Consider the following 25233-nt stretch of genomic DNA (forward strand, 5'->3'; position numbering starts at 1 on the left):
GAATATTTTAAACGACAGCAAGGTCAACTACCCTGATGTAATCATCACATATGATGGATGAGTAGCTCACTGTGCCCTTAAATACATATAATTATTATGTGTCATTTTTAAAATTGTGTATACTGAAGGTGTACTATGTGATATTTTGATCGATACATTCACTGAGAAGTGATTGCCACAATCAAGCTAATTACAAACCCACCACTTCCTGTAGAGGAGCCTTCAATCAGATGAGTTCATGGTCTTTGTCCATTTCTAAAATCATAATGGTTGCTTCCCTTTTTAAAAGGACAGCAACACACTCTCAAGAACAAGTATATGTTTATATAGCATACAAGGGAAAAGGATTCTTATCATTTTTCTCTTGAAAAAAAGATAAAACTGAATAACTATGAAATTCAGAACTCAGCAACAATGTGGAGAAGCAGGAAATCTGAAAAAGGGTATGAAAACAATGGCTCAGAATTTCATCTCTGTGACAGTGCAGCTGTCTTTCAATTGTGATTTTTCTCTGTTTGGAAGTATGAAACAAACAGAAAAATAGAGCTGGTCTTCTGTACGGCTCTTGTCTTCTCTGATTTTCTATTTCTGACTCTCTCAGAACTGGCTCTTGTGACATTTGGAAAGTCTAGAAAGACACCATCCTTCAACTTATTCTTTGCTTAGTTTTAATCACTCGTGTTCCATAAACACGAAAAAAATGTCCCTTATGTAGTGTGGGAGAGTTGTAACCTTTTTTAGGGTGCAGTACTCCTTTCAATATCTAAGAAGTACTACAATCCCATTTGCCAGAATTAAAAAAACTAATTGGAAGTACAGAAGTACTTCCTTTCCCATTTGTGCTGCTATAAAATATCTGACACAGGTAATTTATTAATACAGTAATAGTAATTTATTTCCCATCTTTCCTGAGTATGAGAAGTCCAAGATCACAGCTGCAGTAGGACTGATGTATGGTGAGGGCTGCTTTCCACTTCCCAGATGGCACCTTCAAGATGGCACCTTCAAGATGGCATTTTCAAGATGGTGCCTTCAAAATGGCTCCTTCAAGATGGTGCCTTCAAGATGGCTCCTTCAAGGTGGCTCCTTCAAGATGGCGCCTTCAAAATGGTGCATTCTTACAGTATCCCTGCAGGAAAGAAATGTTATGCTCTCACTTGGTAGAGGAGGCAAAAGAACAAAAGAATACTCCCTTTAACTTTTGTAAGAGTGCTAATCCCTCTCCTGAGGGCAACACCCTCATAACTTAATCCCCCCCAAAGGGTACACCTCTTAGTAGTATTGCACTGGGGATTAAGTTTCAACAGAGAACATCTAGTAGCCAAATGATAGCAACACCCCTACCAATGTCATTCTAGTTACAAAGTCAGAGACTCAAAGACCCCTGAGCCCTGTAGATTCCAGGAGTCCAGGCGTGTACAGTCCAGTCTTCTAAGGGTAAGCATAGGTTCAAATCTAGGCTCTCCTGTCTTAAGAGCTGCATGAACTTAGTTACATATTTATTCTTTTCTTTCCTTAGTCTGCTCATCCAAAAAGTACAAATAATAGTGCTGCTAGAATTTAATCATGCCTTGTCCCATGACAGCTTCAATGAATATTAGCCAGGAGGAAGAGAAGGAATAATTGACTGATATAGTTCTTTAAGACTTCTGAGTCAGTCTCTTTATAAACTTGGAATCTAAGAATGCTTTCCGTATTGTGTGGAAATGTAAACTACTATAACCACCATGGAAATCAGTATGGAGAGTCTGAAAAAAAAATAAAAACAGGAATTCCATTTGAGTTAGCTATTTCTTTTCGGCATATCTTCCCCAAAGAGTTAAGTATAATATAATATGACATTATATTATAGCATATCCATGTTTATTGTAGCACAACTCACAATTGATGAATTATGAAAATGGCTTGTATGCCTACTAACAGATGAATGGATAAAGAAAATGTAGCATACATACACAGCGGAGTACTAGTCTGCCATAAAGGATAAATTTGACTCATTTATAGGAAAATGGATGTTTCTTGAGACTATAAGCTAAGTGAAATCAATTGGACATGGAGGGATAAATATATCGTGATTTTTTCTTATATGAGAAACCCAAAATCTAAACACCTTTAAGAGCAAAAGAAAAAAGAGATGACAGGAAACAAGGAAGCAGACTTTGTGGAGATGGGAAAGGGATCTTGGGAAAAGGAGGGGGAAGGAAGTAAAGGTAATCACAATGCAATATGCGTATATACCAATTGCAAAAGATGAAAGTTGTTATTATGTGTGACAAACATATGACATAGGACTCCAGTGAAAAGTCCATCAGACAAGTAAACAAAGTACTGTCTATAACCCACTGATGTCATTGAATGTCCTTCCTGGTGAGAAATCCTAAAATACAATGTTACCTGAGCAAATGGCATGCAACTCCAGAAAATTCTGTTCTCCAATTATGGCCAAGGGCTGTGCTGGTAATTGGTTGGGTTATTCAGAGTTACTGAACTAAACTTAGCAGATCACTTGGATTTACAGGTGACTCTAATTCTGTTTTCTACTCAGCCTTCTGTTGCCAGCAATCCCTAGCAATGTGGCAACGTGGCAACGTGGCAAGGTCTGGGTTCTCCGCCTACAGACACTTAGCATTTGGTGTCGCTTCAACTTGGGTGGGGATGGTTTCCCTGTGGTTACTCCTAATTCTCATAATTCATATTTTACACCCATATCCTCATTATTCATCAGTGTTATTTTGAGGGTCACTCAGTAGAAAGGAGAACGATGACACAAATGGCTGTGTTTTGACCTGTGGTGATTTGGTTCTAAGTTGCATATAGTCCAAGGTTTGAGTGAGAATTATTCACACTCTAATGTCTCTAGTAGACATGCACATGATTTTTATAATATTCTTGTAGGCAAAAATTCACCATTTGCGTCCAGTGCTTACTTTCAATTATTATTTTATATTTTTGAGGCAGGATCTCACTATGTAGTTGAGGCTGGCACTGAACTTACTACGTAGTCCAGGTTGGCCTCGAACTCAGAGGTATCTTCCTGCCTCAGCATCCTTGCAGGTGTGTGACACCAAGCCCGGCTGGGTGTTTACATTTTGTGGGGAAGGGTTGGGATTGTTCGTTACTTTGCTCACCCCTGAGAAAGAGTAGGTAGTGGACCCTGGGGAAAGAATTTATTTGTTCTGCTTGAGTGCATCGTATTAAATAAGGCTGCAGTAATACACATTCTCACATGAACACACACACACACACACACAGCTAAGGACCACTAGATGGGCACATTTAAAATCAGGTCTCATCACTTATTTGTTCTAAAACCCAGAAGAAGTGAATAAGCTTCTCTAATATTTTTCCAATCTGTAGAATCCAATCCTTACATATCCCTCTGGGACAAAGTGGTCAGCAAAATTGTCCTAGAGTCATATAGTAAACCCGTCAGCTTTGGGGGGACCCAGCGGTCCCTGCCAAGTACTCTTAACTCTGTCCACTATTTAACAACTACACAAGTCCACTGTGGTAACATGAAAGTTGATGTAGGCAAGATATGTAGGTGGCATGGCTGTTTCCCTATGAAACTTCAAACCAGGCGATGGCCCTGCCAGCCATAGTCGGCTGAATGCTCCATGTTATCATTGTGAGAAAAACACGGGGAAACACTGCCCAGGACATCACTGTCATCATCATCATCATTATTGTTGCTATCATCATCATGATGGATACCTATGATTGTTGTGATCCTACTCTCAGCCCATTGTCCAATCAGAGGCAAGAGCCACCCTAGGAAGCCTCCAATTGGAGGCAAGAGCCACTTCCTAACTAGAAAGATGAGCTCTCAGGGCAGGATGCCAGGGCCATGGCTGTGAGCGCTGGACCAGCACACAAGTCCCTGCCCATTAGGCATCTGCCCTCTGTCACTCAGGGAGCTCTGGAGAAGCTCGGCTTGTGCACAGTTGTGAGGGATTATTTTCACACTGTCCCCGCTGCTCCCAGAGATAAGCTGAAAATATTTTCACGGCTGAGATATTTTTAAAACTGCAAGGAGAAATATAGGAAGGCATTTATTTATATTATGGAAAGCTTTTAAATATTATTTCCCCTGAGTAGGCTATTCTCCTCTTTTCCACATGGTTATTACCATCTTTATTTTCCAGTTGTAAAAATATATGTTTGCCATTTGTCTGCAGAACAATGTGACTGCCTGGGATGGCCCAGGCCTCTCCTCCCAGTTATCCTAGCTCATGGGAAATGGTCACCAGGTGCAACCCGTGCTCACAAGCCCCAAAGGTGCCTCACTTCTACCACGGTCACCAAGCAGCGCCCGACTCACAAGGCCAAGAGCAAGGCCAAAGCAGAGCTTTCCATAGAGGGAAATCATGCATTCCACGATCAGCAGCATCTGTAAAGCTATTTTCCAAGCAATTATGTGCAATAATTTCAGGGAGGCAATTTGATTCTTTCAGCTTGATGATCCAACGAAATGAAAACCTTCTGAGAGAGAGAAAAAAACTCCTCAAGTAATTTTTTTCTCCTGATCACAATTCAACCTGAGCTATCTCAGGGCTCCGCTGAAAAGTTTATTGTGCATAACGTGCCCTGTGATCACTTATTTAAAAATATTCATTGTCAAATTAGCAAAACTGTTGTCCACAGCTTCTTAGAGTCCTGTGACCCAGAGTTCCATATTGAGAATTGAGGTTAAGTTGGATTCTATCTGCTAGGAAGGACAGCCACAGAGTACTCACTGTGACTGCAGACACATGTCACTTAGAATCTCAGACTCAGTTTTCCCATCTACAAAAGAGGTGAAAGGGAAATTGCCTTACATGGACACATATATAAATACAGGCATATATACATACATACCTAGAAGATGACAGGTAATCTAGGTAGCTGGCTAGCTGGCTAGATAGATGGATGGATGGATGGATGGATGGATGGATGGATGGATGGACGGATAGATGGATGGATAGATGGATAGATGGACGGATGGATGGATGGACAGACAGATGATGGATGGATGGATATATAGACAAATAATAGATCAGATAGACAGGTAGATGATAGGTTGGGTATAGATGATGATGAGAGACAGATAGGAGATAGATATTGGGGGTGGGTAGGTAGATACATACATATATACATATGTACATACATACATACACACATATATACATACCTAACTAACCAGATAGGTAGCTGGATACATGATAGATAGATGATTGATAGGTAGGTAGAAATAGATGGATGGATAAAATAGACAAAAGAATAGATTAATAAATAGGTAGATAGGACAGACTGATGGATAGATATATAAATTACACAAACTTACATATACTTACAAAAAAGTAAATTTAGAGAAATATATATGCAAGCACTTTGTAAATCTACTCTTAAATTCCTTCCTCAGTCATACTGTGACGCCACTCAGTGGAGCCCTATGTGGGATTAAATGCAGAAAGTATGCCTGATCTAATCACTGTTGCTGTTTGCTGTGCTGGTGGAGGATTGAGACTTAGGCTAGCTGGTTTTAAGAGCCTCAGGATTGCCAGTAACATTCCACTGGAAATTGGTATTTTGCCTGGACTATGTCCAAACCCTACTCCTTTCTGAGGAAAGCGCAGCTGTTTTTGCTGCACTAATGAGTCTTCCTTGCAAATGGACATGTTGTAACTGGCCCAAAGTCCATCCAACTCTAGAGGATTCTAACCTGAAGCAAGGGTACTGGGCTTTCTCACTCTCCTGAACTCCAAGCAGGAAGCACCCCATGAACTCTTCCAAGGCCAAACCAACCAGAAATGTAAGGGGAGTTGCACGCCCTTCGAACTTTGCTGTTCTGATAAACCTTGCCTCCCTCCAGCGTTTGTGAGAAGTCATATTGCCAGCACCAAACTCAGGGACACCATCTGCCCACAGAGAAAGTGTTCAAGGTCCCCATGCAAAGACGGGGCCAGGTGTTCTCACGTCCAACACTCTGGCTGAGCACCAGGAAGCCTGTCCAGTGAGCTTGCCAGGCTGGAGACCTCTCTCTACAGCCCAGAGCCAGAACATAGAGTCTTTTGTTCTAATATTTGAGCATTGGCCCCAGTTCCTGACAGAGCTCCTAAAACCCTTGGAATTTGCTGGATGATAGGGTGCACTTTGTTCTAATACAGGGTTGCTGGATGTGGGTCAGTCACCAGAAAGATGGAGCCATGACTAAAAGCTTGGAGCAGGGAGAGGGACTGGAGAGCAAATTGACCAGCAGCCACACCTGTGAGGCTGCAAAGACAGTGCTGAGCCCACTTCCACCCTCCCCTGGGAACGCATACGTACTCACCCTCAGCCCCTCGCCTGCTAACCTAACTCACGGGTCCGGTCCATTGCCGTCTAACTAACGTGCACTCTCATAATCTCATCTCACTACCGTAATCTCATCTCTTTTTGTACGTCCACATAGTATCCACCATTTCACAGGTCCAACTGCAGCTCACTACAAAGCTGTGCCCATTAGTATCCTTTTAGTCTGCTTGTAATAATCCCAATCATTTTATTTCTCATCTCACTGAACTTACCAGTTGGTACAGCTGAGATAGGGCCTCAAAAATGTTTCTGTGATACTAGCAAAGGGAAATTCTTCATTTAATGCTTTCAGAAAATATAGCCAAACATATTAATGTGTGTCTATCAGCTGAGACAACCCAACTCATGAAGTAAAACTATAAGAAAATTCAAATCCATTGACTGCTTTGATTGAAATCAAATCAGTTAAGTAAGCAGAATATACTCAGCCTTAAACTTCCAGTTTTTAACGATTTAAAAATTCTACAATGGCAAGTCACTACAGCTGGGAATACTTGATCCATTTGAAAAACTCCCTGTATTATTTCACTAACTTTTTGATTTCATCAAATTTTGAATAGCCCAGCACAGTGTTAGGAGTATTTTTCTATTTTTTTGCAATGAAGACAAACTGGCTGAGGTCATTTGGGAGCCACTAATCATGACACATCTGAATAAACATCATTAAATGGCAATATATAAGATGTGATTAAGATAATGATCATTAGTCATCATAAAGGTGAATAAATGGCTCTAAAATGTCAGTTTACGACATTCAGTTAAAGTCTAGGAACAATACGGCACATTTCTTGTCTGTATCTACATTTATGCTGGCAATAAAAATTTGGCATTAGAAAATTCCTGAAATATGTTAATACGCAAACAGAGAATTACGTTTACTTATGAGTTTTTATTTTAAGTATTGCTGAAATGAGACTGTACTTCTCTTGATTTCTGTTTACAAAATAGAAAGATATTTCTTAACACTAGACTCAAAAGAGTTGTGTGAGTCTCAAACATTCTCAATAATTCACACCTTTTTAGATGTTTTATCCTCACTATTGGGAGCTCCAGTGCTAGCAGTTGTTTGGGGCATTTGAGAGGCAAAGATTTGTGTCTCGTATAAACCCACCACAGTGAGATCCCTTTCCTCTTTTTACATGCCCACACAATAGCCACCATCTCCCCCAAAGGAGAAAATGTTAAATTACTCGACTGGTCCCCTGTGTCCATGACTGGTGTCAGACAAAACACGACCGCCAGAATTCTTGTTTTCTCTATGCTCACACAGATACAGAGAAAGAAAAAGATGTTATGAAAGAAAGAGAAGGAAAGTAAAGTTACCCTCACTTGTGGAGACGTCTTGTGTTTATATAAGCACTGTTGTTGTACTTTGGGGTTTTGCAAGGGGAACAATACAGGACACACCGTTGATAGAATTATCTTATAATAGTCACCCAAAGCGTCATATACAAAAAGAGTGCAGGAAATCTGTCCACACATTAAAGACCAAAGAATCCAGCTATAGCCCGGGGTCCCACAATAATGTCCTGCATGAGTCCAGTTGGAAATGTCCATAACACCCCCAGGAGTCCAACTAGAGGCCAAGAGCCCACAACAGTGTCTCATGAAGGCCTGTTCACAGATCTGTGCTGGTGTCTTGGTTACTTTTTTCTCGCTGCTGGGACAAAATACCTGACGTCCAAAATTAAGGAAGGAAAGGTTTATTTCTCTTACAGTTCATGGAAGTTTCAGCCCGTACTTGGCAAATTATAAGGCAGAGTGGCATGTGGCAGAGAGCTGCAGCTCAGGACGGCAGCCACAGCTAAGCAACAACTAACTTACACCGGGGCGGAATGGGGGAGGAATGCCTCAAGCACTCTTTTCCTGTCGCTTACATATGCAAACTATCCACTCCTGGGTGGGTGCAGCTCTCACACCCGTATTCAAACTCTACTAGCCTGCCCCAGGGCCGCAGGAGGCTTTGGGGGGACACACAGACATAAACCATAACAGCTGGGAAGGCCCAAAGGTCAGTGGAAGCTAGAAAGTCTGTGCCATTAGAGCCAAGAAGCAACACTCAAAGTAAGAATGAGAGCTCCCCTGAAAGGTACCCCAGCCATCCTCAGTGACAGTGAGCTCCTGCAATGCTAAGAACAGTTGAGCTCCTATCACTAAAGCCAGCGCAACAAGCTTCTCTAGGAGACTGAGCAGTGCACCATCTTCCCCTCCAGAGCCAGGAAGCAATGAGCAAAGTAAGGAGCAGAGCTCCCCCAAAGTGAACCGTAGCCATTCCCAGCACACCAAGGTCCTGAGCTCCTTCAATGATGGGAAAAGCCAAATTCATCAGGAAAGGCAGCATGACAAGGTCCTCCAAGAGAACCAACGGCAGCCCCAGGAAAACCAACAGCTCCAACAGCCTTTCATTGTAAAACAGAGCTTCTAACAGCTCTCAACAGCCTTTCTTCTTCTCCAGTTCTGCCTCTTATGCTACCAGCAACAATCTTCAGGTGGGCCTGTCATACCCAGCACCACACTGGTTCAGTTCAGCTGGGTGTTACGAGTTGACCACCAGCTGTCAGTCCAGCACAAACACCAAAGGAAAGGAGATCTCCAAAATCATGCACAATCCTATCACCAAATGAAAAATTAAAGGTAGAATTTCCTTTTTTGCTTTCAGAGCTCTCCTGTCTCAGGCCACCACCAGATGCTGGTAAATTATTTGCAAAAAGTATGACTTTTTTCTATTTGGATATTTATCTTTTCTTATGATTTGTGCCTGGATATTGTCCCAATGCCTCATGCGGTTGTCAGGGGGCAGGCTTTTCAGAGGTGTATGAATCTAGAGTTTATGATTGATTCATGGTCCAATGCTGGGCTTAAGGTTGTGAGTGCTATATCCATCCTAGGGTGGGTAGCCTGCTTACAATATATGGGACAGAAAGAGGCTTGTCCCCTCTCTCACTTGTTGCTTTTGCTGTCTTCTGCCCACCATGAACTACTCTCCTCTCTGAAGCCACCCTGCCTTGGAACCGGCCAATTATGGACTGAAACCTCTACAAACTGTGAGCTAAATAAACCTTTCCTCCTTTAACTTTGGGTGTTGGGTATTTTGTCCCAGCAATGAGAAAAGTAACTAAGACATATTCCTATGACTGCTTTTGAAATGAGCTCTTGAATCCCACCAAATGGACCAGTTTGATGAGATCCGTCCAGTGTGCCCTATCAAAGCTTGGAATTCAGGAGCACTCTAGATTCGCTTGGATTCTAATCCACACTGGGGTAGACTCTCTCTCTCTCTCTCTCTCTCTCTCTTTCTCTCTCTCTCTCTTTCTCAAGAGCTGACCCTAGGGAATCACATCTCCAGGGCTATTCTGCAAGCCTGTCCATATCATGTGTACTATCAGCACTAGGAGAAAATCCTAGGAATCCTGTAAGTTTGGAAACAGAGAAAATGGCCAAAACCAAGAAATTCCTTCTTGCAGAAGAGTTCAGAGCACAGCACTATGGAGATGCCAAGCCTTATTACCCACTTGCATCAGACCTGGCATAAATTCATGACACTTCTTCCAAATTCACAGGGAATTTCACAATTGCTAGTTTATTAGCTCAAGAGAATGCAGCAAGACAGTGGTACTGCCTGTCCTGCTTGGAATCTGTGTTCCATATCTAGATCTTGGGTTCATCTTTGTCCACTGTTCAAACAAATCATAAATCCCAATGCTTAGTCCATCCCTTTGTTTTTGGACATTATCTTAAAAACTGGATTCTAAGATTTGTCCAGTTTTTCACTTGAGGCAAGTGCCCAGGAACCAAATGCTATTCCTATTGCTACCAACCCCAGATGTATGTTCCTTACCAGCCAAAATTATCTTTATAAAAGACCCAAGATTTTTTCTTCCTGTGTTTAAGAGACCTAGACTTCTGTCCTGGCCCTACCACTTTTTAGATAATCTTAGAACATAGTGAGCTTCTTGATTTCAGGCTGATCATGTGTAGAATACAGATGGGCATTCTAATCAAATAAGTTATGTTTAGAGAATCACACAAAATAATATACCTCAGCTACCTAGTCAAAGGTCTATCACACAGTTTGAATTGAATGTACAGTATTTTTTATGTTCCTTGCTAGACAAACCTATGTAACAAAGAGAGCAATTTCTAGATAACCAGTGTATCCACCTACTCAAGATTTCTCAAACTGTGGTGTGTCAGAGTCAGTGATGAAACTTGTGAAGTTGCAAGTACTTGCCTGGATGAAAAGTTTTCTTCGGTAACATGACACCCAGGAAGCTGCACCATACACCACCACCCAAGCCTATGTGATGCATGTGGCCTTAGCGTGGAGTCAGGAGGGAGGGGGATAATTTCCAACCTTGCCAAAGAACAGCAGGGACTTTCAAAAGCAGTGATGAACTGAAGAAATACATGGCCACCTAATCAGCTCTACAGAATGCTCTGAAGGATATTTTATTTTGTTTTTTGTTTTTTGGTTTTTTTTGTTTGTTTTTTTTCTCCGGTACCAGGAACTGAACTCACGACCTTGCGCTTGCCAGGCAGGCACTTTGCCGCTGAGCTAAATCCCCAGCCCCTCTGAAGGATATTTTAGAAAGAGATAATGAGGACCACAAACACACAAATACCAGCAGAAGAAAAGCCGCTAAGCAGGTCAAACCATTAAACAGAGAAAAAAGATCAGAAAACTAACAATAGGAAAACAACATTAAAGAAATAAGCCAATATATATTAGTTATAACCATCAATGTAAATGGCCTCGATTCACCAATCAAAAGAAACAGACTGGCAGAACGGATCAAGAAACTAAATCCAACAATACACTGCATTCAAGAAACATATTTAACTCAAAAAGAAATACATAGACTAAAAGTCAAGGGGTGGAAAACAGTTCTCCATGCCACAGGAAGCCAGAAAAGGCAAGGGTAGCTATTCTATTTGCTGACCATGTAAACTTTAGGCCAAAATTGATCAAAAAAGACAAGGAAGGTCACTACATACTTGTTAAGGGAAATCTTCAAGAAGAGATAACAAGCATAAATATATATGTACCTCAAATACTAGTGTGCCATGTACATAAAAGAAATAAACAGACCTGAAAAACCAAATAAGCACTAACACTATTGTAGTGGGGGACCCTAATACCTCACTCACAAATAGAAAGATCAACTAGGCAAAAAATCAACAAAGAAATAGAATTAAAGCAAGCTTGTGAACAAATGGGCTTGGTGGGGGTCTACAGAGTGTTCCAGCCCAAAACACCAGAATACACATTCTTCTCAGCTGCACATGAGACATTCTCCAAAACAGACCACATATTAGCCTACAAAACATGTTTAAGTAAATGTAGAGGAATTGAAATCATCCCATGCGTGCTATCTGACCACAGTGCAGTGATACTGGAAATCAACAACAAAAGAAATCACAAAAACTACATAAACACATGGAAATTAAACAACACGCTTCTGAATGGCCAATGGGTCACAGAGGAAATTAAAGAGTATATACAATTAAATGATATTGCCAATACACCATACCAAAACCTATGGGTTGCAATGAAAGCAGTCCTATGAAGGAAATTTATAGCAACAACATCTCACATCAGGAAAAGAGAATGAGGTCAAATAATCAAAAGCCGTGATGAGCACAGGCATTGACTGTAGGTTTCCAGTGTTCACCTTTTCCCCACACCCTCAGATTGGCACCCCTCTTCTCACCCCTGCTCTAGTACCTGTGCTATGCTCTGCTGCACACACTGTGCCTTCACTCTGACTGGACCCCCCCATTGCATGCTGTGTCACCTGCTGTAACCCCACTGCCTGCCGTACCCCAGCCCACAGCATAGCCAAGTGCTAGTCTCTGCTTTCACAGCAGTATCTCAGGCCCACAGTTGGGCCACACTGGTTGAATCCTCACTGATGGAGGTACAACCATATGTGCTTCTTGATGGAGGTGCAGATTAGAAAAAATGGCTTAGGCATGTTTCCAGCATTTTGTACAACTTCCAGGACAAATGGATGGGGCTTTTTGCCTGTTCGCCCTTGGCCACAAAATCAATCTGCTTTATTTATGTGGTTTCCATTTATATCTGTCTTCTCACGTTGTGTTTGAATGGCTATTTAAGTCAATTGTTGAAATTTTGTACCCATTCCTAGGGATTCCCTCCCTCCCCCCCCCTCTCTCACACACACACACACACACATAGCCACAGCCCCTCCCCTCCAGCAGGCCAAGATCATCTTCTTCTGAGGCAGATAAATCTATATTCTCATCCTGCTCCAGCTCTTCTCATTTTCATGACCTTGAAGCAATTATTTAGCCTCTTAGAAATTGGATGTTCTCAAATGCAAAGTAGAAATAGTGCATTGCAGACTTGTCATAGAGATTAAATGAATAAAGAAGTGAAATATCCCAGCATGCCTGGAATATAGTAACTATTTAATAAATTATCTCCCTTCTCCCCTTCCCTTTTTCCTTCCTCCTTCCTTTCTTCCTCCTTTCTCGTATCCCTCTCTCCCTCCTCCTCTCCCTCTCTACTTCCTTCCCTCCCTCCCTCCCTCCCTCTCTCTCCAATGGGCAAGATCATGTGGTATGTTGGTTTTGTTATCCATGTCTTAAATTCCTATCCCTCTCACATAACAAAGAAAGGAAGGAAGCTCTGCAATTAAAAAGAGGATCAGAATACCTTGAGAAAATGATTTCCCTTCTCTGAAGTCTTCTGTCCATCAGCACCGTGGGGAAAAGGACACCAACATTAGGGAGCCCATTAAGAATATCCAGCCTGATGCACAGCTCACAAAGCCCTGTGTTTTGGAATGACAACCCTCATCTCCAAGAAGGAAATCAATTCTCTCTTCTCCAGGCAGCCAGTGGAATACAGCGTCAGGAGGAAAGCAGTCTGATGAAGCAGGTGTAACCATGGTCTCGGTCAAGTTCTTTAACCTCCCAGTGGTGTTTACATTTTAAAACTGGAGTGACAGGAGACACAGAAGGGACAGAAGGGAGAAACATTTTCATATCTCCTTCTGAGGGTCCTTCTTCTGCTCCTCCTCCATCTTCATGTGCTATATATTCCAGGTGCACAATTCTGCTCTGACCCTGGGCAGGTTTTCACCCCACTGGATCACACACTTCTCACACCCTTGGTTCTGGGAGAATCAGGGTCTGACCAATGAAGCTGGTCTGCATCTCTGCTTTCCTCGGCAGTGCTCACACAAAAACTAAAACAGTTCAATCTCTGACCTGAGTGTCAACAGAACCCAGCATGGCATCAGAGAATAGAATTGCAGTGAGAGGACACAACGTGCTCTTAGTGCCCAAGGCTTGGTGTACAGCTCGTATCAACACACTGCTGGCCCATAAGTATAATATATGAAGATACAGACAAACAACTGATTAGTGTTTGTAATGTGTTTGCATACAGCTTGAAGAGCAAGTAGACAGAAAACAAAAGAAAGTATACACTCCTGCAGATGAGCTCTGAAGTATTTTACTTTAATTGAAATGTAAAACAAGAAAGAGTTTGTTGTGGTTTAGCTATAAAATGCCCCCCCTCAAAAGTCTCACATTTGTAAGTGGGCCTGGTTGGCAGAGGCAGGTCGCTGGGGACATGACATGGGGGGTTTTATTTTCCCTAGCTGTTCCCTTCTTTCTCTGCTTCCTGGCTGTCATGATGTCAACAACATTTTTCTACCAGTTGCTTCCACCATGATGGAGCCTGCCTACCATGGACTGAACCTACTGAAAATGTGGGCCAAGATAAATCTCTCCTTTAAATTGCAGGTGTCAGGTATTTTGTCCCACCAACAGGAAAGTGACTAATACAGTGTTCTTTTAATGAAGATGGATGATAGGTAGATCATAGATACATAAAAGATAGATAGAAACATAGATACATAGATGATAGAGTGGAGAGAGAGAGAGAGAGAGAGAGAGAGAGAGAGAGAGAGAGAGAGAGAGAGAGAGAGACTGGCAATCGGTGAAAGCACCAACCCAGCTTGTTCCTTCTATTGCTATCGACCTCATCCATGATGCCCTGCCTTCACCCTTTCCACCTGCTCAGTGCCTACTCATCACTCAAGTCCTGGTTGATAAGCAATGCAGAAAAGCACTGTGCCAACCTGGAAATAATTAAGTTTCATCATTTCTCTTCATTTACATAATTTCACTAAATAAATTCCTGCTGCTCACGCCTCTACAGCTGTTATATAAAACCCTGGCATTCCAAGTTCTCTGTAACCTGGCTCACCATAACATATCCTCTTCTCCAGTCAACCTCCTCCCAAAGACAGCCTATCTACTATGGTTGGGACCCATAGGGTCCCCCAAAAGCCCTTCTTTATGGACTTGGTGCTCAGTCTCTACACTGTCGGGAGGTAGTGGGGTTTTAAAAGGTAGGACCTACAGGAAGAAAGTTAGGTCATTGGGGGTGTGTCCTGGCCCTTCTTCTTTCTCTCTTTGTTTCCTAGATGCCATGAGGCAAGCAGCTCCTCCTACCACACACTCTCACCATGATGTACTGAACTACCACAGGCCCAAAGGAATGGAAACATGTGCCCATGGACTGAAACATCTGAAACTGTAAGTCCTAATGAACCTTCCCTCCCTGTGAGTTTATTATCTCAGATATTTTGTTATAGTGCCAGAAGGTTGACCGACACACCTTCCAGCCAAAGATGGTGACCACACTGTTAAAACAGCCACCACTGTCATCTACCCATAGGTGTATCCCACAGAGGTTTCACTGGTGGGGGATAGTGAACCCTAAAATTACTGAACTCCACAGAGGAGTTCCATTTTTCCTCCAGCTCAAGTGAAAAGAACACATTTTTAAAGCCTGAGTACTTTGATTTTCAACATTTTCATTTACCAGTTGAGTGACAGTGGGCACACTGTATAATTTCTGAATCCTAGGGTTCTCAGATGTAAAACATACACAGGAATATTGCCAGCTTCATGGAGATGGTGTGAAACTTGAATGAGATCATTTATTTGAACATGGTGCTTAGAAGAGTCGAAAACCATGAATGACCTGAGATTCTGGAGCAAACAAGTTAGCTTGCTGCAAGTTCTTGGAGAATGGAAGAAGACATCAGAGTCAAAGGACTCTGTTACAGCAGCAGCCAGAGTATCATCAACAGAGCACAAATTCCAAGTTCCAAGATCTACCATGTGATACAAAGTCCAGGTGATCCCTCCCTGCTCAGGCAGTGAGTTGCATTACAGGAAAGGAAACCAGAGCTCAGGTGATCTGAATCTTTTATAATGAGCCACAAGCCTACCTGATCTTTGTGCTGGAAGGAGACGCTATCACTAAAATACTGCACACTGAGCAAAGAAATCCACCTTTCGCTCTAGAGACACTATCTCCATCTACCAAGCCATTGCCTACACAAGCACCACTGAAAACATAGTTTGGAATAAAGGGCATTGTGTGTCTCACTGGCAAGATGTACAGAAAGGCAAAAGTCCCCCGACCCTGAAGTCATTTACAAGATATAGCTCAAAGCTGGGTGTAGGGGGAGCACACCTGTAATCCCAACACTCAGGAGGCTGAGGCAGGAGGATCATTTCAAGTTCAAGGCCAGCCTGGGCTACCAAATGAGCTCAAGGCCAGCCTGAACTACATAGCGAAACCTTGTCTCAAAAACAAACAAACAAACAAACATAGAATTCAGTAAATCTCAACTCATATCCCTCTCTTTGCTCTTACTGTCTCTCCTGCCTGAATTTTTTCTCCTTCTTTCCTTCCACAGATTCAAAGTCTTCACTTCATTCAAAGCACAATTCAAAGATCTCTTCTGTGAAGGGCATTTTCAAACACAGTGGTCATGATTTATTAGAATTATCATTTCCATTTGTGTTCTTTGTCTGATTTTATAATTACCTCCTGATTTCAATAACCTACATCCTTTTCTCCCCCACTGAATTCAAGGATATACTGTGGAGGGTGGGGGTAGATGTTACTGGTACCCCGCCTATGCCCCTTGGTGTTACACCTAGGTAATTAACAGCCTGACTTCCCTTTACCTGAGGCTCTACCTAATGACAAGCATGCACAATTGCAAACATGAAGGATCAGGGAATTAAGCTCAAGCATCCCTGAAATAATGACTGATAGAACCTGGTGTATCCTTGGGTGGACACATGTTCTACTGTGACTCCCAGACTTTCCATGGAGTATAACAACCCACTTACTCTCAGTGTAAGCTGGTTTAATGACATTACCTCTGGTGAATCCCTGACACACACACACTTCCCTACCTCACTCCTACATTCCACAGTTGTTTCTGAGGGAACCAGCTCCCCAGTAATCTACTTCAACTAGATCCTCATCCTGAGGTATTTTTCTAGGAGAATAAAACCAAAAAAAGGCGTTGACAAAATGATTACATGTGCCTTACATCCTGCAACTATTAAGTACCCTTCGACATGAACATTTTACTCAGAAATCATCGCCATATCCATTTTAAAGCATCAAGTCCAATCACATCATGGAGATTTGAAAATTATCCCACACAGATCCTAATCATCCCCATGTTTCTCAGGAACAAAATATTCATAACATCACAATTATAACATCACTAAAATGATGTTTAGAACCAAACGCACCAAAATGTGAAAGCACCAAAAAATAGCAGCAGCTGAGGAAATGCATTTGTCTGAGAAGGATGTGTCTGAAAGGCTGCTAAGTGCCTTGGGATGACTTGGATGTCCCCTTCCCGCAGCCTTGCAAGGGATGAGATGTGACTAGAGAGACTTTGGGAATACTGTTAGGTGCTCATCTAATACAGGGAAGCTGGAAAACTTAGACTGCTTTTTGCTGGGGATTTCTCTTGTTCCTTCTATATCCGCAGCTTTTGATGACATGAAATTCAGCCTGGGGAAAATGTCCTGACAATAAGATTTGTTGACCTTTTCTCTCTCCGGTGTTCAAAACAAGTGGAAGGATGGCTTCTCTTGTCATGAATTGTGCTGTAACTCATCCATGTGGCAGGACTGCAAAGGGGATGTTACAAGAGTTGCCACAGTCCTGGGACAGGGAAATGCTTAGCTTGGAACACATTTACTGAGATCATAGCACCCAGCAATGATAGACACATGGCATTAAACACAGTCACGGTGCAATGGGGAAGCCATACAGTACTGCCATTATTTTGGACACAGTGATGTCTCTGTATCTCTGTCTCACCCAGCTGGGTTGCAAGGCTGTTTTGTTGAGGTATATGCCATGGAATCCATTCATAGAACAGAGCATACAGCACACCCCTGGATCTTTACCTCACCACTGTCCCAGTAATTGGCAGGCATCTGTGGCATTGGCCACCATAACTTGCCGAGAACAGGTTCAGTAAGGAACCTTGAAAGTGACGCCAACTGTTTTGCCCTGTTGTCTTATGAAACACACTAAAGACACTCTTGTTATTGTTAACTCCAAGGGACAAGCTGAAGTAGTAGGAAACCAAAACAACTTCTATGGAAGACACTAGTAATTTCCATTGACGTCCAGTGTTACTGAATTCCAGGAAGGATGCAATCCAAATCTGCTCCTCCAAGTACAAGTAGTATCAGATGTTACGTCCAGGCTTTGATCTGTTGCTATCGCTCATGTCCTTTGCTCTTGTCTTAGAAGCCACTTTCTGTATCACTGAAACACAATACTGAACTTACAACTTAAAGGAATTTATTTTAGCTCATGTTTCAGTCCTTAGTTGGCCAGCTCCAAGGCAGGACAGCATGGCAGAAGGGCCTGGGTAAAGGAAAGCTGCTTACCTCATGGTATCCAGGAAATGGAGACAGAAAGGAGGAGCTAGGGAGGGAGAGAAACCCTTCCAGGCCACACCCCCATTGATATACATCTTCCATCCAGACCCTGCCTCCTAACAGCAAGTGAGCTATCAGCCCCCACCTTCCAAAAGCCCCACCTACAGGCTCATGAGGCCCTTAGCGAAAATCTAGATATAAATCCTAACAGCTCTGTGGAATCTATAGAATACATGCAAAAGTACAACACACACACACATGCACACACACTTTATGCAAGAAAAGATCATTCTAAATGTCTCCTTGCTCTCTCAAGGTATTGACTTTTTTTTTTCAAATTTACTTATAGAAATCAAGTAACCTGGTGTTATTAGACATTGAGAAAGACAGAAACAGAGGGGAAATAAATCAATGCACCTAAGATATGATTACTTGTGATATAAGGCAGTTGAAATATAAAAATAGATAAATTGTAGGGTCGACAGTGCAGGAAACCTAAGTCCTTCACAGTGTTGATACTGAGCCAGGGTACAAATGGGTCTACCTGGGAGTATCACAAAGGGAGCAAGGATATGGGAACAGTGGAAATGGAAATGCCTTGGACATGTGAAAGCCACAAAGAGACCGTGCTGGGCATGGAGCCTGTTGGAGAAAATTATTAGTGCATTGAACAGAACGTGGGTGTGCTCTGCAAGTAGTAACTATTTTAAGGAATTTGAAAGGTAAAGGGTAATTAATTCACAGCTTGAGTCTCATATCAGAACTCAATTAAAGGGAACAAATCCCCTACAATCTCAGAGCTGGATTCTCTCTCAGTGGGAAACACGCCCCCATCTAAAGGAAAAAATGTTCCCAGCACCAACCCTTTCCCAGGGCCAGAACTGTCTGTTTCTGAGGGTTGTAAATCCCACTCTCCAAACTTAAGCCTCTGTGGTGGCCCTGGCCAGGGACATTTCAGGTACAAGGGAGTGTTTGTTCAGAGGGAAGAATGGCTGGAGAGAGGTTGCAAAGCCATCCAAAGCTTCTGAGGTACAAGGAAGAAGGCTTTCACTCAGTTTCTACTGTGACAATACCAGCCTCCATGGTAGATCCAGCACAGTCCAAAACATGCCTGTGGCCAATCCATCATCCTAAAACTGATACTGAGGAGCTTCGTTTGACCTGGTGTTGTAGGAGAGTTCTGCATTGGTCTCCTTTGTGTTGCAATGATGGAATACCTGGGGCAGGCTAGTCTGATAAAGAAAAGAGGTTCAGAGCTCATAGTTTCAGGGTCAGTAGTGCAAATGTCATAGTGCTGGCTGTGGCTAGGTTTGCAGGGCAAAGGGCTGGGGGGTTGTGTGCTGGCAGAAGAGATTATATCACCAAACAGGAAGCTAGGGAAGCTGGGGTCCTACAACCCATTCCAAAGGTAGGTCCTCAACTGAGCTAAGGACCTCTTGCTAGGCTTCTCTTCCAAACAGCACCACACTGAAAACTGTCAACTTGATCAATGGGAGAGATGCCTAGAAGATTAACAACTTCTGGGTATGTCTGTGTGGGTCACGGAGACATAAGCATGGGGAACTATTTCCAGTCCCCAGCCCTTCCTCTTGGGATCTACCTTGCTTGCCCTGCTTCGTGAAACACATGAAACTTTGGAGAACCCACTTAAACCATATCCAAACCATAGCACACTCCTGGCTGTATCAGTTAGTGTTGTATCAGCTTTTTGTTGCTGTGACCAAATACCTGACAGAAGCAACTGAAAGGAAGAAAGGCTGATTGGGCCCAGAGTTTCAGAGGTTTAAGTCCATCATCAGACGTCTCCATTATTTTGGATCTGGGGTGAGGCAGAACCATCACAGCAGGAAGGAGTCGTGGAGGAAAACTGTTCACCTCATGGCAGCCAGGAAGTGGGGGGAGCGAGGCAGAACCCGAGAGGAAGGGCTGGGGACCAGAAATACTTCCCCGTGCTCATGTTTCCATGACCCACCCAGACATACTCAGAAGTCGCTGATCTTCTAGGCATCTCTCCCACGGATCAAGTTAGCAGTCAGGATTAACTATCACACCCGCAATTGCTAGGATCATCCCATACCGTTGAGTCTCTAGTGTTGCCACTGGCTGGCTGTTCTCCACGATTTTTCTTCCTCTGTCTTACAACACAGAGAGGCTCCAATCCTCAGCTTCTCTTGCAGTCACAAAGTGGCTAAGTGAAAAGAAAAAGGAGAACTCAAGAGAAAGTTCAGTGTGGAAGAGAAAAAAATGGTAGACGTCTTGATGTTTGATATTCTGACCCTCACTGGCACCACAAGGAAAAACACAGTGGTTTGGGATAAAAATTCCCAGAGATGTGAACTTGTAGAAGAGCACTGAGCTTCTCTGAGCTCACACCCAGTTCATCCTACCTTGGACCACTTGAAGGATGCTGGGCAAGTCATACTTCCTGCTGTTGTTCGGATATTGAATTTCCCCTGAAGGGCCATGGCCAAGGTTGATGCTACCAGGCAGGGAAGAATCTTTGACTAGTGTGATCTCATGAAAGGTTCTTTGATCATTGGAGGTGTCCCCTCATAGGAATCCTTTGGATCCTGGCTCCTTCCTCTTTCTCTCTAGCACAAGAAGTGAGCAGTTAACTCCACTTTGTCACCGAGTGTGATGTACTGCCTCACACAGACTCCAATCAATGGGGCCAGTTGAAACCACCGAAACTTTGAACAAAAATAAACCTTTTCTCTTTATAAGTTAAATTGTATGAGGTGTTTTATTATAGTGATAGAAAACTGACTAACATGCTTCCTCATCAGAAAAAAATGAGGGAATTGGATTGGATGAGCTTCAAGCTTTGTTCCAACTTTGAAATTCTGTAGTGCCTCTGTGAGCTGGCTACTCCTCAAGCAACTAGCATGTGGTTGCTATTTACTCTCTTTGTAAATCAACTCCTGTTCATAGCACCTTGCATATGGCCACATCTTTTCCAGGTTGCTTATCCCCTCAACCAGCCATCCATGTCTTCAGGTTCTGCAGCCATGGATTCAACCAACTGCAGATTGAAAATATTTGGAAAATGAGTGTGTCTGTATTGAACATGTTCAGATTTTTTATCTTCATTCCCTTAAGTGTGACAAACATTTACATACAGTTTGTATTGTATTAGGTATTGTGAGTCATCTGAAGATTATGTAAAGTACTCAAGACCATGTGCATAGGAACTAAAGTACTCAAGACCATGTGCATAGTATTTTAGCAAGTACTATGCCTCTTTATATAAGCAGCTTGAGCCTTCAGAAGGGGCTCAAGACCCGACCTTCTGTGAATAGTAAGGGACACATATACACTGTTTGTGTCCCAGAATTCAGTTTCATAGAGAACAAACAGAGGTGTTGCCCCAGCTAGAGATAGGAAGCTGAGGCAGTGATATCACTAACCTATGCAAAGTTGTAAAACCCAGCATCAAAACTCCAGTTTCCTGGCTACTGTTTTTTGTCTCATTCTTGCTTATTATATCATATGGGTTCCCATGAAAAATCAGCCACTACTGTTATCTCATTAAATTAGTTGTTAAGCATTAATGATCTGAAACATCACAACTGATTTGCCCTCACTGTGGTTTTGTAAAAATAACACAAATGAAAGAAAGAACCCTAAACTCCCAAAATTATGCTTTTAAAAGTTTTGGGGGTGGCAGAAGCTTAATCATGTTAGCCAGCATTTGCCTTTGCACATAATACTTTATAAACTAACCAGCAAAGACATAAGTTTAAGAGTCACATTAAACAAATGTGATTATCAGGTCCCAATTAAAAGTGTCATTTTCTCTGACTCATTTCTTCCTTAAAGAACATCAAGAGACATTTGATTGAATTTCTTCCTCACTTCAGTCATCTGTGTATTTCCAAATGAATAGGCACCTAGGGGTTTTCTTTAGTGAGTTTCAGACTAAAGGCTGTAAAGGGTGTCAACTTTGAAAGTAGTTATTAAGAATACTTCTCTCCACACCCACTAGAATGGCTATAATAAAAAAGTAAGAGAGTTAGAAATGTTGGAGAGGATGTTGAGAAATCAAAACCTCCACATATTGCTACTGGTGGGAGGGTAAAATGGCACAGCTGTTTCAGGAACAGTCTGGAAGCTCCTCAAAAAAACATACAATTATGATCTGACCTAACCATTCTACTCCTTGGTAGATATCTAAGGGAAATGAAAATGTAGGTCCCCACTTTTGTGGTATACAAATATTAATACCTGCCTTATTCTTTTTTTTTTTTTTTTTTTTTTTTTTGCTACTGGGAATCAAACTCAGGACCTTGCACTTGCCAGGCAGGCACTTGTGCCGCTGAGCTATATCCCCAGGCCTAGCCGCCTTATTCTTAACAGCTGAGAAGAGATACAACCTGAGTGTCCATCAGCTGGAAAATACATCAACAAAACATGGTGTAGACATACAGTGGAATACTGTTTGGTAATAAAAATGTATGAAATACTGATACATGCTACAAAACTGGATGGGCTTTGAAAATATTATGAAAGCTGAAAGAAACCAGACACACAAGGCCACAGATTCTATGATTCCATTTCTGTGAAAGGTCCAGAATAACCAAAGCCACAGACAGAAAATAGAGAATCAAGTGCCAGGGCCCCAAGGTAGAGAGATTTGGGGGCTGATGGCCAATGATACGAGCTTTCTCTTGGAGGTAAGGTGCACATTCTAGGGTTAGATTACATAATGATTGTGTGTCTCTGTAAATAATGAATGTCAAATGCTTAACATAGTATCTGGCACCTGATTAGCATTACATGAGTTATTATAATAATAACTTTACTGCAATAATAATATTATTTCAGTCATGATTATTATTTCAGTTACAACTGTGACTAATGCTCCCATAATGTCCAAGCATGAACAAAACCCTTTTCCCTGGTTTCCTTTAATGTGGATCAACAAACTCAGGCCCATAGACCAAATGTGACCCGATGCCTGGTTCCATAAATGGAGTGTGATTGGGTCAGTCATCCCTGTTGGCCACACACCACCTACGGCTACTCGAGCACTATAACAGCAGCATTGAGTAGTTGCCACAGTGAACTCCAAGCCTAAAATACTCACCCTCTGGACCTTTACAGGGCCAGTTTGCTGACTACTATGGTCTACAACATTCTGTTGTTATTTTTACCCTGAAAGAGAAGAAATTACAGGAGCTGGGGATTTAGCTCAGTGGCACAGCGCCTGCCTGGCAAGCGCAAGGTCGTGAGTTCGATTCCTGGTACCAGAAGAAAAACAAAAACAAAAACAAAAACAAACGAACAAACAAAAAAAGAAATTACAATCCCTTCAGAGAAGCCAGTAAGCAGAAAGTAGCTGAAACAGAAATGATTAGCTACTTCCTGGAGCTCTCAGATCTGGCACCATCCGTATGCCTGCCCATCTCCAGACCTATGTCCTCTGACACTGGAAGGTATCTCACCCGTGGGCCTGTTTTCCCAAAACTGCCTCCTTTCTGGCTTGTCTCCAAGCATAGGAAGAGCACCTCCCAGCTCTATACCTGCTCTCGGACATCTTCCCCACCTGTTCAGGCTCACACAGGACGAGAGAAGAGGTACTGCTCCACCTAGAGTTGACTCAGCCCTTCTCGCTTGCAGGAGCCGCACCTTTTCACTACAGTCTGTCCCTGAGAACAGCTTCTCACTGGAAAACCTCACTTCAGGAAAACAGAAAAGCAATGGCTTAGAGCAGGAAGCGGCCAGCCATGCCTTCATGTATGAGTCCCTGCGCTTGAGCCAGAGCTTGCTCTTCCCTCACTGTCCCCACCAAGAGCCCATGCCCACGAGGCCAGGCTCCAGTTTATGCAGGCGTGGCCACCCCCTGTGACACCCCCAAGGAGCATCAGTGAATTAACAAGGAAGCACTGGGCATGTGGGACAACCAGAGAGGCTTCTTGTAGGTGACAGCATTATCAAGCTGTGTTCTTTGCCTTCAGATGAATGGTTGGATTATTAGAAATACACACAAACTATGTTATTTGGGAATGTGGTTTGCCCCCAGGACACGATGTTTCCTAGTATTGGGTAACAACACTCATTATAACCTTCCCTCCACCAAAACAAAGTCAGGGTGCCCTAAGATACAGCTGGTGATCTATCCCACAGCCCAATGGCAATAGCGCTTCCCACAAATAATTTTAATCTGTCACGGGTCCAGGCTGCCCCTACCACTGCAGAGCTGCCTGCCATCCACTGGGTTAATAAGACCATTGGTGCCCACATTGTTTAAGGTCTGTTGGGATTTTTAGCAAAAAAGGGAAGGGAAAAATGAGGAGAGGGAGGAAAGGAAAGAAAAAAGCAAAAAGGGGTAGAGAGAGAAAGCGAGAGAGAGAGAGGCAGAGAAGAAGAGGGGGAAACAAGGAGATCCAGAGAAAGAGGGAGAGATCAAACCCCACGAAGGAAGAGCTCACAGGGACCCAGTTTCTCTGACACATCCATCCGTTAATCGGCTTCCCACCTGCGGCTCCTGCTACCTTCAAAGCGAGCTTTGTCCAGGCTGCTGCGTGGGACCAACCTGCATTAAGACAGCTGCGCGTAAACTTTCCAAAGGAGAAGAAAAACAAGCACAGGGGAACATAAGCCTTTCTGCCTTTTCCAAGAAATCAAACAATGACTCAGAACAGCGCGTTGAAATCAAAGATGACGGCAGCTTCAAAGCTCATGGAGAAGATCAAAAGAGCAGCTCGGGAGAGCAGGCTGCAGGGGCGGGGACGAGCATCGGGCAGCCGGGAGGAGGGACGTCTCCATCAGCCTTATCTCCAATGAGTCAACTGCAACTTTGAAAATCAGCTCTCGGCCTCTCTCAGGGAACTTTATGCAAAGTTCTTTAGCAGACGCAAAAAGGAATTTCAGCAAAAATATTAAAGATCAAATGCTGCTTATTGGCAGAAAGCTTTCCACACTGAGGTCGGTCGAGACCTAAACCCCAACAAAGAACCATCTTTCTATGCCTCAGTATATTCCACTTACAGTAGATCACAGAGACATTGCTCTAAACTCAATTTACTTACCCTGCTGGCCTTTCGCAAGATGACTTTCCCAAGTGCAGGGGAAAAAAGGACAAATATTAGCCCGATGCTATGTTTAAATGCTTAGAATTGGGCCATGGATTTCGATAGAATT

The 25233-nt window shown here is 42.8% G+C and overlaps 1 long non-coding RNA gene across 2 annotated transcripts; it reads right to left on the reverse strand.

Annotated features, from left to right (window-relative positions):
* Nucleotides 1-893: 893 nt before the first annotated feature.
* LOC102018845 lies at nucleotides 894-25233 on the reverse strand. 2 transcript variants are annotated; one of them, XR_001231453.1, is made up of 4 exons: nucleotides 25122-25233; nucleotides 20478-20679; nucleotides 20168-20278; nucleotides 894-1129 (listed from the first exon to the last, which is right to left on the reverse strand). It is a non-coding gene; the product is annotated as an uncharacterized LOC102018845 (long non-coding RNA). The 2 variants fall into 2 exon arrangements; XR_264222.2 differs by lacking the exons at nucleotides 20478-20679; nucleotides 25122-25233 and adding an exon at nucleotides 24569-24743.

The sequence above is a fragment of the Chinchilla lanigera genome, unplaced genomic scaffold, assembly GCF_000276665.1.
Source record: "Chinchilla lanigera isolate Chin_1 unplaced genomic scaffold, ChiLan1.0 scaffold00098, whole genome shotgun sequence".
NCBI classification, from domain to species: domain Eukaryota; kingdom Metazoa; phylum Chordata; class Mammalia; order Rodentia; family Chinchillidae; genus Chinchilla; species Chinchilla lanigera.